Source organism: Drosophila suzukii, chromosome 2L (genome assembly GCF_043229965.1).
Source record: "Drosophila suzukii chromosome 2L, CBGP_Dsuzu_IsoJpt1.0, whole genome shotgun sequence".
Lineage (NCBI taxonomy): Eukaryota > Metazoa > Arthropoda > Insecta > Diptera > Drosophilidae > Drosophila > Drosophila suzukii.
In genome coordinates, this window is record NC_092080.1 from 21988834 (window position 1) to 22008285 (window position 19452).

At 42.5% G+C, this 19452-nt stretch overlaps 1 protein-coding gene across 1 annotated transcript in view; it reads left to right on the plus strand.

The window, feature by feature from the left end:
* The window catches only part of kek2 (kekkon 2), a 53494-nt gene that overhangs the window by 27847 nt on the left and 6195 nt on the right, over window positions 1-19452 (plus strand). The gene's annotated exons all lie outside the window — the stretch shown is intronic.

Below are 19452 nucleotides of genomic sequence, written 5' to 3' on the forward strand. Positions count from 1 at the left end.
GGCACCTTAGAGGATGTAGCGCAGCGGTTGTTTTAAGGGTGGAGTCTAATGAGACTTCACAGGTAGGGTGGGTATAGAAGGTGGCCAATAACATCTGGGCCTCCGTCTTCGATAGGTACAGTCTCTCGTCCGAATCTTAGCCGATAGGTTAAAAATCCTTATCGTTACCGTCTCTCTGTCTACTATTGTTAGTTCTGTGACACTCTTGTTTCATCTTAACACAAACCCACACCCATCTCCCTGAGCAGGCCGGTCAAAGCGTAGACAGAGGTGTTAGGGTGGACAACGCTCATAGAGTGTGTTCGTTACAGAATTAAATGGCGCCCAACAATGGAGCAAGCCCGATGCCTGATCAGGCATCTGTCGTTTGACAGCCGAGCTTCCCGAAAATATTTCAATCCATCCATTTTTGTAAAATTGTAGTTTCAGTTAGTATTTCATTTTTGACTTGGATTTGATGGTACTCTGGATAGATTCGGAGCCATACCAGCAGAAATGTTATACTTTTGTTACATGTTTTTCTATCAGTTCGGTCATACTCGGACATTATAGTTAAAAACATTCCATTTTGATTATTTGATACTTCGGAATTTTAGTTCTGATTTAAGGTCGGTTCTTTACCAAGTTTTCAGTTTTCAAACCACATCTTCTATCCAATTAAAATCGAGATTTGTTCTAGCTGGAAAAATTCGGCTAGTCCCTCTTTTGATTGGTTAGACCTCAAAATACTATTTTTATATAATTAATTCCGCAAACATTTTCAGTTAATAATTAGTACCTATCGAACGAAAATCAACCTGCTGCTACATTACTCCTCAGGATAAGCCCCTCATATTTTTATGATACTACCGCATTCCGTATTTCTCAAGGATCTTTCTCGTCTTGTCATTGTTGAATGATTATCGTATACTTCTATCGCATATCGTACATATCTATCGCATATCGTATATTTCTATCGCATATCGTATATCTTCCATTTCTCTTTTTAAGTTTTTGAGATTAGTTGGTTGTTTAGTTAGGTTTTAAAAATGTCGGTTAGGCACAGCAACGAGAACCTAGTTTCTCTAGGTGATGATGACTCAGTGATGTGCACCCTCTGCAACGCAGTAGTTTTCGAATTGGATTTAATTGAAACTGCTTGTAAACATTGCTTTCATAAGGCTTGTCTACAAAACTGGCTGCAGGATAGCAACACTTGTCCAACATGCTCTCAACCATGTTCTCAGTCCCAGACGGTATCTAATCAGAATTCCGTTATGCAAAATCGAATGATGACCAGATCTAGGTCTCGTAACGCCGATAATCAGAACAATATTATCGTCTCTCAGAATGGCAACTCGAATCCCCAGCAAGACAATAGGCAAACCAATGACTCAGATGTAACCGAAGACCCAGATCAGCAAAGTCTTGCGAATCAAATGCGAGCATTTCAAAAAAGCATGTTAGAGAACCAGAGAACATTTCAAGTAACCATGACAGATACAATCACAGAAAAAATGACTCAGATGTTTAGCCAATTGAATAGGTCTACGTTTGTGGATAACAATACGCAGCACGAATTCCGTAACAATTCAGGACAAGTCGGTTTCCAGAACAATCAGGGTCAAAACAGTCAGCGAGTTAGGAACTCTCCGGATGTGCGAAGCGATCGAAGCGATCTTTCTTTGGATCGTCCTGACAGAATTTCAAATGTGATTTCCAACTGGCGAATCAAATTCAGTGGGTCAGCTGACGACATCGCAGTTGAGGATTTTATATACCGTGTAAACTGTCTCACTACACAAAGCCTAAACGGAAATTTCGATTTGTTGTCGCAGTTTGCAAATTTGCTATTTGCAGGTCCTGCTCTATCTTTTTACTGGCGTGTTCATAGGTCGGTAGATGACATGAACTGGCATGTATTATGCAGACGCTTAAAGGAGAGATACTCAGATCAGAGATCAGACCGTGAAATAAAAAGTGCCATGCGTCGTCGTAAGCAGGGTTCAAACGAAAGTTTTGATGACTTTCTTGACGCAATGCTTATCATAGCTAATTCCCTCCGAGAGCCCATGCATGATAGTGAGCTAGCCAGCGAAGTGCGCCACAATCTTAAGGCAGACTTGAAACTTGAGTTACTGCATGTTGACACCCCTTCTTTGGAAGCTTTGCGTAAGGCGTGTCACCGCCACGAAGAATTTTATCGTAGCACTCGATCGAAGCCAATTCAACGCCCTAATGTAACAAAACGGTTTGTCAACACAATTCTTCACGAATACGACTCTGAAGACCAGTCCGAAGACGAAGCCGATGTCGAGGGCGAAGTCTGCGCAATTAAGCCTGCAGACAAATTCATATGTTGGAACTGTGATGGAACAGGTCACAGGTACCATGATTGTCTAAAACCTCGCCGTATTTTCTGTTACGGTTGCGGCATACCCGATGTATATAAACCAAATTGTGCAAAATGTAAATCGGTATCGGAAAACTCCAAGCAGGACATTCGCAAAATGAATGTCCGCCGTTAGCCTTGGATATTCTTAGTACTCCGGATGCTACGGCAACGGATAATTTATCTGATGTGTCTACTCCCAAACCTGATGAACCGACTACTAAAGCGTTCAATCCATATCACCTGAGCTTTCAAGAGTATCTTAAACGAAGGCTTAAACCTGTTAGTGTCAATTCTATCTTTGCTTACAAACGTCGTTCTACCTTGCGTATACGTAAATTCTGGATGCGCAAACGAGCTTTTAACCGTTGCATTATCTCATCAATCATCCACAAAAAGAATGACATCCGGCCTTTCACAATGGTGCAGATTTTCGGCCTCGAATATTCAGCTCTCTTAGACAGCGGAGCCAACAAAAGTGTCATTGGTGGAAAGCTTGCCCAGCAAATAATATCTGACAAACTTTATAACAAATTCAAAAGCATAGTCCGTACTGCAGACGGCCAAACACAATCCGTGGCTGGCACAATCTCCATTCCCTTGACGTACAACTCTATAGATTCAAAATTTGAATTCTTAATAGTACCCTCTATTCAACACAGCGTGATATGCGGCATGGATTTCTGGGAAACCTTTGGCATTTCCATCCAACTTTCGTTTTCAGTTAACGAAATTGAATACAAACCCGAGGACGACCCCTCACACATCTGTTTATCCAACGCACAGAAATCAAAGCTGAAAAAGGTAATCGACTTCTTTCCATCATTCGAAAGTGAGGGCTTAGGTTTGACCAGATTGATAGAACACAACATTGACACATCTACCGCGAAACCAATCAAACAAAGGTTTTATCCTTTATCGCCAGCTAAGGAAAAGCTTTTGTGTGTCGAAATCGATCGCATGATTGAAATGGACGTCATAGAAGAGGCACCATCATCGCCTTGGTCTTCTCCGGTTACCTTGCACGTCAAACCTGGCAAGGTACGTTTCTGTCTCGATGCGAGGAAACTTAATGCAGTTACCATTAAGGATGCTTACCCGATTCCTATTATGGAAGGTCTGCTTAGTCGTCTCCCGCCAGTGCATTGCATTTCTAAAATAGATCTCAAGGATGCGTTTTGGCAAATTTGCCTAGATCAAGAGTCCCGTGCAAAGACAGCGTTCACGATACCAAACCGTCCGCTGTACCAATTCAAAAGGATGCCATTTGGTTTGACCAACGCACCGCAAACCATGTGCCGTTTAATGGACCTTGTAATACCGTATCAGCTGAAGTCGCACGTTTTAGTCTACCTTGATGACCTTTTGGTGTTGTCAAGCAGCTTTGAAGACCATCTTCTACATCTTTCTGAGGTAGCCACCCAGCTGAGAAAAGCAGGATTGACAATTAACGTCCAGAAAAGTCAGTTCTGTCTGAAAAGAGTAGATTACTTGGGATATTTGGTTGGAGAAGGAACACTTCAAGTTAATCCAAACAAGATTAGCGCTGTCAGTGAGTTCCCGATACCAAAAACTCAGAAACAGCTGAGAAGATTTCTTGGTATGACTGGTTGGTACCAGCGCTTCATTTCAAACTATTCCTCAGTCATATTCCACCTAACAGAGTTGCTACGTGGCAAAGACTTTCGATGGAATGAACATGCTCAAGAGGCCTTTGAGAACATCAAAGCCAAGTTATGTTCTGCCCCATGTCTCGTTCACCCCGATTATGAGAAACCGTTCATTCTGCAGTGCGATGCCTCACTACATGGTGTTGGCGCAGTTCTGGCCCAATGTGACCAATCTGGCTGCGAACGACCAATAGCATTCATGTCCAAAAAACTTAACAAAGCCCAACGTAACTATACAGTTACCGAACTTGAATGCATGGCTGTAGTCTTGGCAATAAAAAAGTTCAGGATGTATATTGATGGACATTCTTTCAAAGTAGTCACTGACCACTCCAGTTTGCGGTGGCTTATGAATCAATCTGATTTAAGCGGTAGACTGGCCAGATGGGCTATCAAACTTCAGGGTTACTCCTTTGAAATCGAGCATCGTAAAGGATGTGAGAATGTCGTGGCGGATGCTCTATCCCGTGCTTTCGAGGACGTGGAAGTTGCTGCGTTGAATTTTGAAGTTCACCCTGAAATCGATCTCGCATCAGATGCTTTCCAATCGGAAGAATATTCTGCACTCCGGAACAAATTCTCGTCCTCACAGCTACCTGATTTCCAAGTAGTCGACGACTTTATCTATCACCGTGCAGCATTTCCCAATTCAATTGACACTTCACCAGACGATTGCTGGAAATTGTTCGTACCCGAATCGTTACGCCAAAGCGTAATTAGTGCCGCCCATGACCAACCATCATCTGCGCATTGTGGAATGACCAAATGCCTAGAGCGCATTCGCCGCCGCTTTTACTGGCCAAACATGGTAATCAACGTGCGGGACTACATACGCAACTGCGAAACGTGCCTCACAACAAAGCATCCTACGCGTTCCTTGAAACCACCTATGGGCGCTCAAGTGCATAGCGAAAGGATATTTCAACGACTCTATCTGGATTTTATTGGTCCATTTCCGCGTTCCAAGTCTGGAAACATAGGCATATTGATTATCCTGGATCACTTTTCAAAATTCACTTTTCTAAAGCCAGTGAAAAAGTTCACCACTAAAGTGATAATCAGTATACTGCAGGACGAAATCTTTCCCTGCTTTGGTGTGCCCGAGACAGTCGTGAGTGACAATGGCACTCAGTTTAAAAGCCGTGACTTCTCTGACTTCCTCTCGAAATATGGCGTGCGCCACATGTTCACAGGCGCCTATGCTCCGCAGTCCAACGCAGCGGAAAGAGTCAACCGTTCAATCAACGCGGCTTTAAGAGCTTACATTCGTTCGGACCAGCGTGAATGGGATGTTTTCCTCAGCAGCATCAATTGCTCACTTCGTAACTTCCTTCATCAGTCTATCGGTGTATCACCGTACCAAGTTGTTTTTGGGCAACATATGATCTCACACGGCCAGGACTATAAACTGTTGCGCAAGTTGGGTTTACTCGCCGAAGGTGATGTCAACCTTTCAAGGACTGACGAGTGTCAGAAAATTCGTGCAAGCATCCATAAACATCTGAGCAAAGCTTATGAGACGAACCAGCGCACATATAACCTACGTACGAGGCCTAGATCGTTCGAAGTAGGTCAAGAGGTGACAAAACGGAACTTTGCGCTGAGCAACGCTGCCAATCATTTCAACGCAAAGCTAGCACCAGTCGGAACAAAAGCGAGAGTTAAGGAGAAACTTGGTCAATCATTATATGTTCTGGAAGACATGAACGGCAAAGAGCTTGGTAAATTCCATGCCAAGGACATCTGGTGATCCCTCCTGACTCCTTTTTCAGTTTTTATTATTAGTCACAGGGACTAAAAATCAAAACTGTGGTTGTGGGAGTCAGTATTTTCGGCTAAGTTGGCATTCCTAGTTAAGACATTACCCATGGTAATTAACATAAATAGCCCAGATGCAACCCTTCAGTAGCAAGGATCCGATCCTCGCTAGAATACCAAAAATACCAGTTTTATGGATTTTGGGGATTTTGTGCATCCTACATCCACTCTAGACGCCATGATTTCCTCCTCTTTGTCGCAAGCTTCTCCCGAGATCGGTTCGTTCCCTGCAAAAAGTGCTATAATTTTCAAACCCGTTCGCATCCACACATCCGCGTGTGAAATTCTAGGAATATTGGTTGAGCAGTACGACCTGTTATCATTCCCAATATTGGTGGTAAGATTATTCGACGATATATTGGAAAAATCTAATTGTAATTCCCGGAAAACAGCAGTGACCAGACCCACGTGCAAATTCTCGGAATTGACGGAAGTTTTACAGTCCTCCCTCTGCGCACAGCAAGGAGCAGGTGCCGCGTGCAGCGATTCATCAGCGGAACCATACATTTCTTCAGCGCCAGGCCATAATCGCCATTTGGGATTCTTATACCGCACACCGCGTGAAAGGAATCTGTCTTCTTTGCCACACCTGGATTAATTTCATCATCGGCAAACCATAAGCGGCTTCAAGGATCGCCGCAGTGAACCCCCGTGAGGTTTTGACCTTGCCAAGTCCGCACCACGATCTACAAGTCAGATCAAGTTGCAGTTCGGGCGAAAAACGCACCGGCGCCGATTCGGCGTAATTCGGGCAAGACAGCGGAGGCGGACGCCGCATCCCAATTGGAATTTCAGTTCCAATTCTGCTTCCAGTTAATTTTGGCCGGGACTGCCAACTCGTTTTTGTATCGCTAAAGCGATGGTAGTTTAATTTTCTTATTTTAAATATTTGTATGACGAGTTTCTAATTTAATTTACGATTCCTATTTAGCTTTTATACTTGCGTGTGTGCTTACGACATAGTATGACATATATACACTTAAATTAAATTATCCTACAGCGCACATCGATCGTCATCAGGCCTGCTGACTTCGTTGGAGAGTTCGTAAGTACGGCATAGCCGTAAATCATTTACATTCCTACATATATATTCATTCTTGTCTGAGCCCGCACACTTTTGGTACCAATATATACATGTAATTTTTCCACATTCGCGTATTGATATAAATATTAAATAACAATCGTTTGCACTTATATAATTTAACGTAATACGCCTAAGTGATTTCCTGTAATTTTTGAATAAGCTTGCCGCATATCGATAAAATATGTAATCAGTTTCGTAATAATTTAACGTAAACAAAATATCCATTTCTTTTCCTATTTGATAATCTTGTACTGACACTCGATCATATAGAGAGTCTTTTGGCGTAAAGAACGCTTAGTTCTAAGGCTTTAGTGTTAGGATTTGTAGTATTAAGAACCATGAACCATATTATCGTATTTGCCGTATTAAATGAAATTTAAGATGAATTAGTTTGTGATCTTTTGAGGGCACCTTAGAGGATGTAGCGCAGCGGTTGTTTTAAGGGTGGAGTCTAATGAGACTTCACAGGTAGGGTGGGTATAGAAGGTGGCCAATAACATCTGGGCCTCCGTCTTCGATAGGTACAGTCTCTCGTCCGAATCTTAGCCGATAGGTTAAAAATCCTTATCGTTACCGTCTCTCTGTCTACTATTGTTAGTTCTGTGACACTCTTGTTTCATCTTAACACAAACCCACACCCATCTCCCTGAGCAGGCCGGTCAAAGCGTAGACAGAGGTGTTAGGGTGGACAACGCTCATAGAGTGTGTTCGTTACACCCTTCAGAGTCCGGCGTTTACAGATCCCCCGTCTCCATCCCGTAGTCGCAGTCCACTGTCATTGCCTATTTCCGGCGTAATTGTTATGCCAATTTTTAAGGACCAGCCAGTGTGTGGAATTAAATGAAAATCAAATAAAGCCGGGAAGAGCGAAAAGATCGCATAAATGCGGTTAAATTTGCAGCGTTAAATGTTAACAGTCGATTTTCCGATGCACACAGTCGTCCCATAAAAATATCAACGCGTATTTGCGTGCTCCTTTCTTATCTACTTGTGGCCCAAAACCCTTCCTCCGATAAGCCCCCTCTGCCTTTTGGCCCATCAGCCCCTGACATTCCTCGTCATCATCATTCCGGCTTAGACTTTGGGGGAGTGCAAATTGACAATTTCTGTGAAATTGCACAAATACGAGCCTGTGCTCCAATTTTTTATGGCAAATTACCCAGCCGCATGTGTGGATGGCTGGGGGCGTTGGGGCGTGGCTTTTGCAGGCAGGAAAATGTCATAAAACCGTTTGGTAGACGCCGGCGCTACGGTTGGGTTTTTATGATTGGTTTTTAGCCGGCTTTCCCTCCTGAAAGCGGCAAAAGAAAGGGAAAAATAAATAAAATATAAACTGCGTTATGTTTATGCGCCAAAAAAGCGAAAGAGGGACCCAGAAAAGCTATCAGGACGTCATCAGCCAGCGTATAATTTTTATTTGCAGCATTTGAATGGTCCCGAAAGGGGGAATAAAACACCGAGCATATGTATTTACGATAAAAGAATGAGTGCTGATTAGGGTAGGTTAAAAAACCTGCCTTTTTTAAAGGCGCCCAGCAAAAACTGAGCTAAAATTACACTTCAATTATAATAAATAAGTATTGAATACTTTATTTTTACCCGAAGCTTACGTTGGCAACTTGTACTGTCGATATTTCTTGAAGCGAAAACAAATATTATGAAAAACAAATTTTTTCCTTGGTTTTCCCTTTGGCAGCTGTTGTTTTCGAGCAAAGTTTTTCTTATATTAAAAAGCAATTAAGCTGCATATAAGAGTACATAAAGTTAATAAACAGACAAACTGCATAAATTTCCACATTTTATTAAGCTTTGTTTTCAGTATTTTTGGCAATAATTTACGCAAAATAAGAGATGTCCCCTCCGGTATTTGTTTTCGATGGCAAAAATGCCGCACAATATTTGCGAAACTTTAAAGCAATTAAAAAGTTTGTGCACTGCCATGATTTCCATTTCCCCTCGCCGCCGCACCTTATAGTAAGTCCTAAGGTCCGAAAGGAACTTTCCGGCAGCAGCTGCTGGCCAAGAAAACGGCAACATTAGGGCACACACATACCCCTAGTAGGAACATAATAATGATAAACATAATATGCCGTTGAGTGCCTGGAAGTATGCTTAATTCTGGGCAACTTTAGTGCCTTTAAGTTGCAGGCGGGACGCAAGAAACGGGGAATCCCCTTAAGTGCGCGCTGGACGCCGGGAAAAGCGGTGGGAAAAGTTGCTCCTCATCTGCCTTTCCAGCCCGTTGGAACCGGGATCCTTTCTCTAAGTGCACATGCCACAAACAACCCAGGCGCTAGGCAAATGTACATCGAAATGCGAAATGGCAGCAGGACGAAAGTGCTCAAAGGAATGCCGGCTGAGGCGTTTATTTGCGTTTATAATGTGTGAGCTATTAAAATTTTAGAGGCTGTTAGTGGGGCTCTGTTCGTGCGTCTGGCGCACTTAAATTAAAATTGTTTCTGCTGCAGCATAAAATGAAAATTAGTTGATTTTTTATACGTCTTCGTGCGGAAGGAGCGCAGCTCTTAAAGCTTTTAGGGCAGCAGCAGCTGCGGCTCGGCTGCCACAAAAAAGTCTTTTAAGTGAAAATTCTCACAGCGCTTGTTTGGATTACATTCATATTCATATTTGTATTTTCGCTTGTGTTTGTGTTGGCAAGCGCAAAGTGGAAATTAACATAAAACAGCGGCAACGCGGGGCGAATACTTAATGTCAAGCCGAAGCAGGGATGCCCTCGCAAAAAATGCAGGAATTAATTGCACACAGCGAGACCAAACATTTCTAAGATCTCTGTGGGACATAAAATATTTAATTTATGCAGCAGATTCACCGACTCCGCCCATGGACATTTTATCTCCCCGCATCGCACTCCCTTTTTGGGGCCCGCAGAGCTTAACGAACCCAAAAGTCCTGGCTCTTTTATTTACTTTTATATAAATATTTTTTGCCGTAAGCTATGGCATTTTTTGCACCTCTCGGATTCAGCTGCAGCTTATTTTTGATGCATATTTTATTTTGCCATTGCATGCGTAATTTTATTTGCCGCCACGCCCCCTCCGCCCATCCCTCCACGGTGTTGTTGCTGCGGCTAGTTGCGGGCTCGTAATTCGCAGCGAAGGTATAAGTTTTATGACCATTGCTGCGATTTTTGTTGCTGATGTGGCAAGTGCTGCCAAAATACGTGCAGGGTCCTCTTTTAGAAAAGATGACGCTGACTTAAATAGTATGATGATATGCTTTATTCACATTCGACTGATTAACTTAGGTTTTACAAAAATATACGTGTGCTTATGAACTGTACTTTGCGAGGTTCTGGCAGCGAGTGAGTATGGCGGTGCGTTGCCACTTTGCACTCACGTTGCAACTGGGTATCGAATATTACTTAAGAATATCGAGTGTTACTTAGGAATATCGAGTACAGAAAGGGAAAGATATTAGATCAGTAGGTGAGACCGCTTCTAGTGGTCCTTGTCTCTCCAGTACCGCATCCCACAATCGGCCCTCCTGACGCAGGATTCGTCCCGAATGCCTTCATGTACTCTGCGACTGTTGATGTCTTATACGGCCCATCCCCTTCTCCTACCCTTTCAACTTCGTATCTTCCATGGTTTCCTACTTTAACTACTTTATACGGCCCTAGGTACTTTCCTTTCAATTTCAAACCAGTACCATACTGGGTGCGTTTGATAGCTACCAAATCGTTTAACTGGAACTTCTTTTCTACCTTTCTTTTTGAATTAAAAGCTTTCTTGTTCTCCGCTTGGATACTCTGAATGTTCTCCCTTGCTTCCTTCCTTAGTTTGTCGCGTTCATCATCTAACTCTGCAATCAAACAATCCTGTATCAACGACTTGAGCTGGACATCTCCTGAGATACGCATATCTAATCCTGTTAGCAGTTTGAACGGTGAAACTTTGGTACTCCTTGGCTCAGTGTTGTTTATGATCTGCTGTACCTTACCTACATGCTTATACCAGCACCCTGGGCTTTCAAGGCTTAGTTTTGAGAGCATCGGAACAACTATTTTATGCATGCGTTCTACTTGTCCGTTTCCCCTTGGTACGCCTGTTGCTATCAGCAAATGTTGGATCTTCTCCCTATCGCAGTACTCCTTGAACAGGTGGGATGTGAATGCAGCTCCACGATCTGACACTATCCTATACGGATTTCCGAAACAAACAGCCTGGCGCTCCAAACAAATCACTACTTCTTCAACCCCTGTGCTTCGTGTAGGATACAACCATACGTACTTGGAACAGGCATCTACAATCACGAAGATGTGATTATATCGTTTTTTGGTTAACTCCATCGGACCAACATGATCGACATGGTATGTGACGAGCGGCTTGTCTCCTTTGTCTATCGGTGTAAGGAACCCTTCTTGCCTACCAGCCTTCGCATTCACAAGGATGCACTCTACGCAGCTATCGACCACTCGCGCTACTTTATCTTTCAGCTTCGGAATGTAATACGACTTCTCAATCAAATCCTGAGTTTTCTTGGATGAGAAGTGTCCTTGCTTGTGACTGTTCTGGATGATTTCGGTTTCCATGAGTGAAGGAACTACGAGCAACTCTTTGTTAGGATCCTTGAACAGAACTTCGTTCACGATGTAGAAGTCGTCATAGCCTTTGGTCTCAACGACACTTTTGAGCACCTTCGTCCACTCATCTAACAGCTGTGCTTCCCGCAAACGATGAAACAAACTGTCAGTCAACGTATAACATGACACCCTACTCAACGCATCGACATGTCTCATCTTCGAACCTGACCTGTGTTCTATTTCGTAATCGAAATCTTGTAGGTACATCGCCCATCTAGACACTCTGAGCGGAATCTCTTTCTTCTTCATGGTCATGGTAAAAGCGTTACAGTCCGTAATGATTTTAAACTTCTTCCCTAGAACGTACACCCGCCACTTTACCAAGGCTCCGATAACTGCAAGTACTTCCAGTTCATAGGAATGATACTTTTCTTCACACGGCTTGGTTTTACGGCTCATGTAGAAAACTGGATGCCACAAGTTATCACAGGGATCTCGTTGAAGCAAAACGGCTCCAAATCCGAACTTGGATGCATCGGTATGAATTTCTGTGTCAAGCGAATGATTATAGAGCTTCAGAACTGGACCACTGATCAACGCTTCTTTGAGCTTTTTGAATGCTGCTAATTGCTGGTCTTGAAACTCGAACCTCACCTCCTTGCGCAACATATCGGACAACGGCTTGGCAATTACGGCGTATCCTTCCACAAACCTACGGAAGTATGACGTCAATCCTAAGAATCTTTGGACTCCTTTCTTGTCGCGCGGAATCGGAAAATCAGCAACTGCTTGAGTTTTCTCATTACCTGGCTTGATGGTACCGTTTTCAACGACATAGCCTAAGAAGTTAACTTTGCGCTTCAACACCTGACATTTACTCCAATTTATGCGCAAGCCATTTCCTTGTGCCACTTCCAAAACTCGCTTCAACTTCTGCACGCCCTCATCGATACTCTTGCTCGAAATGATCACATCGTCCATGTATACAACCGCATCCTCGTTCTTAATCGAATCACGCATAACTGCCATGATAAACCTGGTAAACACTGCTGGAGAGTTTGTTATACCGAAGGGTACAAACAGGAACTCATACTGACCACTCTGAGTTACGAACGATGTATACTTTTGGGATTCTGGCGAAACAGGCACGTGAAAAAAACCATTAGTCAAATCTAGAGTTGTAAAAACTTGTCCACCTTGTAGCTTTTCGATCACACAGTCCATTTGAGCTGTTGGGAAGTTATCTCGGACGATCTTTTCATTTAACTTTCTATAGTCGCAACACAAGCGCTTCTTCCCGTTCTTCTTATCTACAAGCACCACTGGCGAAGCAAACTCGGATGTACTAGGCTTGATTATCCCTTCCTCTAGCCATTCTTGAACCTGGTCATCGACAATTTTCTGATCGCAATAAGCTAATCGTCTCGGATGTTGGAAAACCGGCAACTCGTCTGTCAATAAGATCTTCATCTCGACTGGTGAAGTGAGATTTCTTTTTGGCTTGTAACTTTCGATCAATGACTCCACTTCAGAAGCTACTTCCTGACTCAAGTGCTCTAATTCTACTGCTGAGACTGTCTTAGAGTCTTTCGTGCTGATCATGCACAGACTTTCGAATTCACTAATTAGCTGCATACAAGTATTTTGCCCTGCCTGGTTATCGTCTGATCCTGTCGTTGGTCTTTCCTGAACACTTTGAACTCTTGGCGAAAATATAGTGCCAGACTTGGTTACCATCATGTCAACGCTGCTTAAGATTGTTGTGCCTAAGATTGCGTCAAACTTCATATCATCATCAGGTATGACGTGAAACTCGACCGACATGTCGATTCCATCGATAACGACCTTTGTAATGAAGCTTCCGAATGTTAGCACCTGACTTTCACCGATACCTGTCAAAACTCTCTGACGACCCATCAGACTGCCTACTCCAACGCCTAGTTTCAAGAACACACGCCTACGCATCAAACACAATTCAGCACCTGTGTCCACAAGTCCTTTGAATTCTGAATTCCTACAAATCACAGATTTCAATTCCAAGCTCGAAGAAAAGGACTCACGCGATGGTTGTGAAACGACTTTATCGTCCTGGACGACATTGGTTGCTCTCTCTGTTTTGACCTGTACATCTGCTTTGCATTGCGCTGCTCGGTGTCCTGGTTGATCGCATTTAAAACATTTCTCCTTCACGGGACAGTCTTTCTTCATGTGCGACGAATCTCCGCACCGAAAACATTTCCTAACTGATCCACCTACCGCATCTTGTTTTGTGTCGTGCACAGCCTTGCTACCCTGTAAACCATACTTGTTTACTGGCTTGGATGATCCACGGGATTTTTGATACGCGTCGATTTGTAACTTAAGATCCTTAAGGTTTCTGGCCTGGTATAGCATTGCCTTATTTGATCTAGCATCTGGGATACCCTCAATGAAATACTCGATCAAACTTTCCTCCTCCAAGCAAATGGGCTTTGCAATTTCCATAAGTGCATAAAGGAACTCGTGCAAGGATTCACCCTTATGCTGCTGTCGTTTTCCCAACCTGCGATGAACTTCTGCTGAGGATAACTTGATTCCAAACTCCTCCACCAAAGCCGATTTCAAACTTGCCCAGTCTTTGATATTTCTCTGGCTACGCACAAACATCTTTGCTGCTCCACTAAGCAACTGTTTTGCATACACAAACAACTGTAAAGGGTTCCACTCAACTGTAGCTGCACAATCCTCCAGCTCTCCTATCCATTGGTTTATATCTGGGGAACTCGACCCAGAAAACTGCGAAACACTGCCCTCTACATCTTTCAACGTGAACCATGATCTACCCTGCCTTTCGTTTCCTAGACCTTGATGCCAACCTGCTGCGTTTGGCCGATTTATAGTGGTTTCTGCGGACGTTACTGATAGACCATCTTCACCATTATCCTCCGTTTCCGACTCACCGTCATTGTTTAGACCGTAGTAGGTCAACAACCTGTCTTGCAATTCCGCTTTCAATCCAGTCGTACCCAATTGCAACTCCGACAACTTCCGACGCAACTCTTCAACTCGCAGTGCCAAGATCTCGTTTTTCTCCATTTTACAACTTGGTCCTGTAGATTATTAAGATTAAACAATGATTTCTTAAATTTAGTATCAAAAGCAAATTGTAAATAGATTAACCACCCTGTCTCTGGAACTGCTTGATTTCAATGTTACCCCACTACTTTACAAACGACTTGAAATAAACTTTCCGGCAACACTCCTCCAAAAGTTCAGCCACTCGCTCAATGATGTCGCTTTTGGTCGTCGTCGTATTTCTTTGCCACGCTTCCCGCTTTTGTAACGTCACACATACAATGAAGACTTCCAAACTCAACTGGAACTTTCTGGATGCTTTCGTCTGCTGCCAAGATCTGTGCACCAGCCTTCCGCTTGCACAATCCTGCACGCACGCTCCGATGACCACACCAGATCCAATGTCTTGCTCGCTGTATCTCCACTGCTTCCAGCCCGTGTCTGCTGCTTCTCCTAGATCTCCAGCCACGATCCGCTGCCTCCTTATCCTTCCAGCACTTCGTCCGCTAGTTCTCCAAGTTCTTGCCTTTGCAAAAGCCACCAACTGTGTCTGCTTTCTGCGCCAGTCTTCTTTGTCACACTCCAGCCAAATTGCTTATGACGATTTGAAGATATCTAGCCGATTTGCTCAATTTCACCAGCTCTCTGCACGCACTCCACGTGTTTTTTGCCAAGGTGAAAGTTCTGTCGAATGGTAGGCTATATCCCGGTTGAGCCCCCAAAAATTGCAGGGTCCTCTTTTAGAAAAGATGACGCTGACTTAAATAGTATGATGATATGCTTTATTCACATTCGACTGATTAACTTAGGTTTTACAAAAATATACGTGTGCTTATGAACTGTACTTTGCGAGGTTCTGGCAGCGAGTGAGTATGGCGGTGCGTTGCCACTTTGCACTCACGTTGCAACTGGGTATCGAATATTACTTAAGAATATCGAGTGTTACTTAGGAATATCGAGTACAGAAAGGGAAAGATATTAGATCAGTAGGTGAGACCGCTTCTAGTGGTCCTTGTCTCTCCAGTACCGCATCCCACATACGTAGCTTTTTTCTAGCCGGATACTGGTTGGATTTTGCAATTTTAATCTAATAAGTAATTCGTAAGTAGCCTTACTTCAGAAACAACTAGTTACATTCCAATACATTGGAAATTTATAAAAATAAACATTTAAATAAAATATAAAGTCGATCATAAAAAATGTATGGATAATCCTTAAATCCTCATGAAAGTAAAGTTTAACATGTTACGCCCACTTTATTACTTAGTTTATAAACGAAAAGAGCATTTATAAATATGTCTAAGAGTAGGCTGTGAGAAAAGATGAATTGTTTTCAAAAGCCATGGTAAAAATATATTGTTGCATACTTTTCAGACACGTTTTTAGGATTTCCTCAGCCCTTGCATTTCTGTGATATACAGATATGTTTTAAATATTTTAGGTGTTTATCGTAAATTAACATATTACGCTTTCTAAATTACTTACTTTACAAACCAAACGTACATTGGAAGTACTCACAGGCTGGGAGCACTTATAAGTGTATATAAAAGTAGGTAAAAATATATTATTGCATACTTACTCGTTATGTTTTAAATATTTTACCTTTTTATTGTAAATTAATAGAATACGCTTTCTAAATTACTTACCTTACAAACCTAAAAAAATGGTTACATTGGAAGTATTCACTGGCTGGGAGCCCTTATAAATGTGCCTAAAAGTAGGCAGCCTAAAAAAAATGATATCCTTTTGACACCCACGCTTAAAGTATATTGTAGCATGCTGTTAGACACTTTTATACGATTTTCTAAACCCCTATGCATTCTCTGGCATCCTCCGTATATCTGGAGTATTCTAGCTGTTTTTCGTAAGCTGCCATCACAGGTTGCTGCTGCTTGGGTCCTTTGGCAGGTTGTAAAAAATGTATGCATTTTACAACAAAATGCTGCTTGTTGTCGCCACTGTGGCTGCACCTGGGCGGATTGTTGTCGTCGTCTCGCTGCCAGAATATGCACGGCAATGTGCCAAATTAAGTGCTCTGCCTGCCAAAAAGGAGCAGCGAAAAACACGAAAAAAAGGATCTCGACGGGACGAGGTCCTGTGCCAGGACGTCGCTTAAGTTGCGATGTAAATTTTAATTTCCACATGTTATGACATGTTCGCAGCGCCCCTTTGAAGTTTTCCCACGACTGCATGACTAATTCCGAGTGCGGCTTTAAGAGGCCCAAAGAATTTATGGGAGCGAAGGCCTCTGTTAAATTGGTGTTGTTAAATTTGGTAATGCAATTTGTTGGCCTTCGAAGAGATAGCCCGGAGTTGTTTGGTGGTTGACTGGCTTCGTCTTGCCAACGGCAACCAGCAAACGCTTGGCAAATTGCCATTTTAACGCAGCTGTTGATAAGTTTTTAATTAGGTTTAGGCTTATTAGTTGGCCTAGGCCATAGAATGGTGCGGTTTTGGAAACATTTTCGGTCTTAAGCTTTTATTCTGGGAGGGGAGATTTAAATTAAACTTAATAATTTTACTTGTTTGAAGTTTAAAAGGTTTTTACTAAATTTTAAGCTATGAAATTCTTCAAACCGTTTAAAGTAATACGTAAAATGTACCTGAAATGAAAATGTGTTTTAATTTGAGACCCATTTATAAATAAACCATTTCTAAGAAAGAGCTTTGCTACTGACGGCAGCCTACCTGATTGCCTAATAAATTTGATGATGGTATAAATTCCACCTCTCAATTTACACATTTAATTATTACCCATACGTCATGTTGTACAGGCGTAAACAAAAATATCTTGTAAGCCCAGACAAAGTGGTTTTTCGCACTCAAATTATCCGCATCGATAGCCCGTATTATCAGAGTCATCAATATTTCAAAGGGATTTCACAGCCAGCCGATAGCGCAACCACTTTCTTATGAAATTTTCATTTGCTCGTGAGTGAAAGGTCAATTTGGTGTAAATGCCTATTGATTTTTCGATCGAGCCAACGGAATGAAATTGAAATTATTCCCAGTGACAGCAGTTTAGAGGACGTGTCAATGTCTGGGCCTGCGAAAACATGGGACATGTGAAAAATAAAATAAATATTTATCTAGCCCGAATAATTCCAGAAATTCCAGAAGTAGCCGTAGCAGGCAGGAGTTGAACAAATCTCTCAAATTGCCCGAGGCTGCTGCGCTCATGTCGTCTTATTAAATCACATAGAATAGAAAAAGTTTCGGGCCAGGACGGATGTGGGATGTTGGGGATGTTTTGGATGTTCCACACATTGGCAGAGGTTCAACTGCCTCTTGGTCTCGACTGTCAAATCATTCTGTGATAAGGATATAACAAATGTGCACACTCCACTCACACAGATGCGAGCCAGGATTTTCTATCTCGTGTCTGTGTCTGCTTCATAACTGACAAATGAAAATGTCAAAAAATGTTTGCTGACAAGCCAACCAAATGAGAAAGAACATTTTCCATTTATCTCTGGGCCCAAACTGCCGAGAGAGACATTTCCGAAATTTAATTAAAATTTCGATTCGGCTTAAACTAACCGAGAACAGCAGGAAAGAACTATTAAATTGTTCAATTAGGCAAAAACCAATAACAATATTTACAGATGGCTAAGGAAAATTCTAAATAATTGATATTGGAAAATGGACACTTATTTTTCTGACCTTGTAGTGTGTTGTGGGTCATCTCCCCTGTGTTATATCACTACCAAAACATTTCTCTAATTAACAGAGCGCCATTGTGTAAGTCAGGGCCCAAAGTATCCTCACCTGCCCGGGGTATCATTACATTCACGACTTCAATTTCAGACTAAGCACCATGCATTTGAGTGAAAGCCGAAAGCAGCTGCGGCAACAGCATTAGGCCATAGAAAGTCGGTGGCCATGATTAATGTTCGGTTATTAATAATGTCCTGCTGTCGGTCGAGGAACGGACTTCAGGTGCCTGCCAAATCAAGTCAATTTGCTGGAATCCGAGTATCCATTACGCATTTGCATTGGCGCCAGACTGAAATTCAAGTCAGTCCGTAGTATTCGGCGTGGGAGAATAGAAGCTAATGAAGCGCCGGAATCTTTTCGGGACCGCCTTTGTTCGACCAGCTCATCTAGGGTTTCCCAGAATCAGACTCACATCAGAACCAGAACCTGGGGGAAATCTGGGGCTTTGTTTCATGTTGTTTTCCACGTAGACGCAATTCCTCGGTGCGCACAATAAACCTGCATTTAAGTTAATTTTCCTGTAATTTATCTGTTATTTAACTAAGGCAGCCATCGTGCAATATGTTGCATGATTTATGCCTGACATTTTCAATTGTTTATTGCTCTCGTTTCCTGCTCTACTTCGGTCCGCCTTTGTTTTTCACTTAGATTAATTTTGACAAATATAAATGTCAGCCTGCCCAGGGGCATTTAATGAACTGCCCTCATAAAAATATGAATAACAAGCAGGTAATGTCAGGGACAAGGTGGAGAAGCATAATGACGCGCCATAATGGGGCCAGCAAATTATTGGGATTATATCAACAAAGCGACCAATCCATTTCCATCCAATTAAAGTCGGACAATCGCACTCAATTCGTACTTTCGCTGTGTCAATGCCGGGAGTGCGATTTCCATTTCATTTTATCCGGCCGGGTGTGTATTTACATAACAGCGATATCGATTCGGATTCGCAGAAGAGTGCAATAATTAGCTTGTTGGGGCCCTTGATTCACTGGCCAGCTGAAATCGAGCCGAGCCGATCCGATCCGATTTATTATGCAAGAAAACAAACACTTGAATAATTGAGAAGCCTCGTTGAAACGTTGAAATTAAAAATAAATCAGCCGGCTCAGACGCAGAAATGGACCGTTTTTATTGGGAATATATTACCTAGACTGCGCTTAATTTATGGGTCTATGTCACGCAGATAATG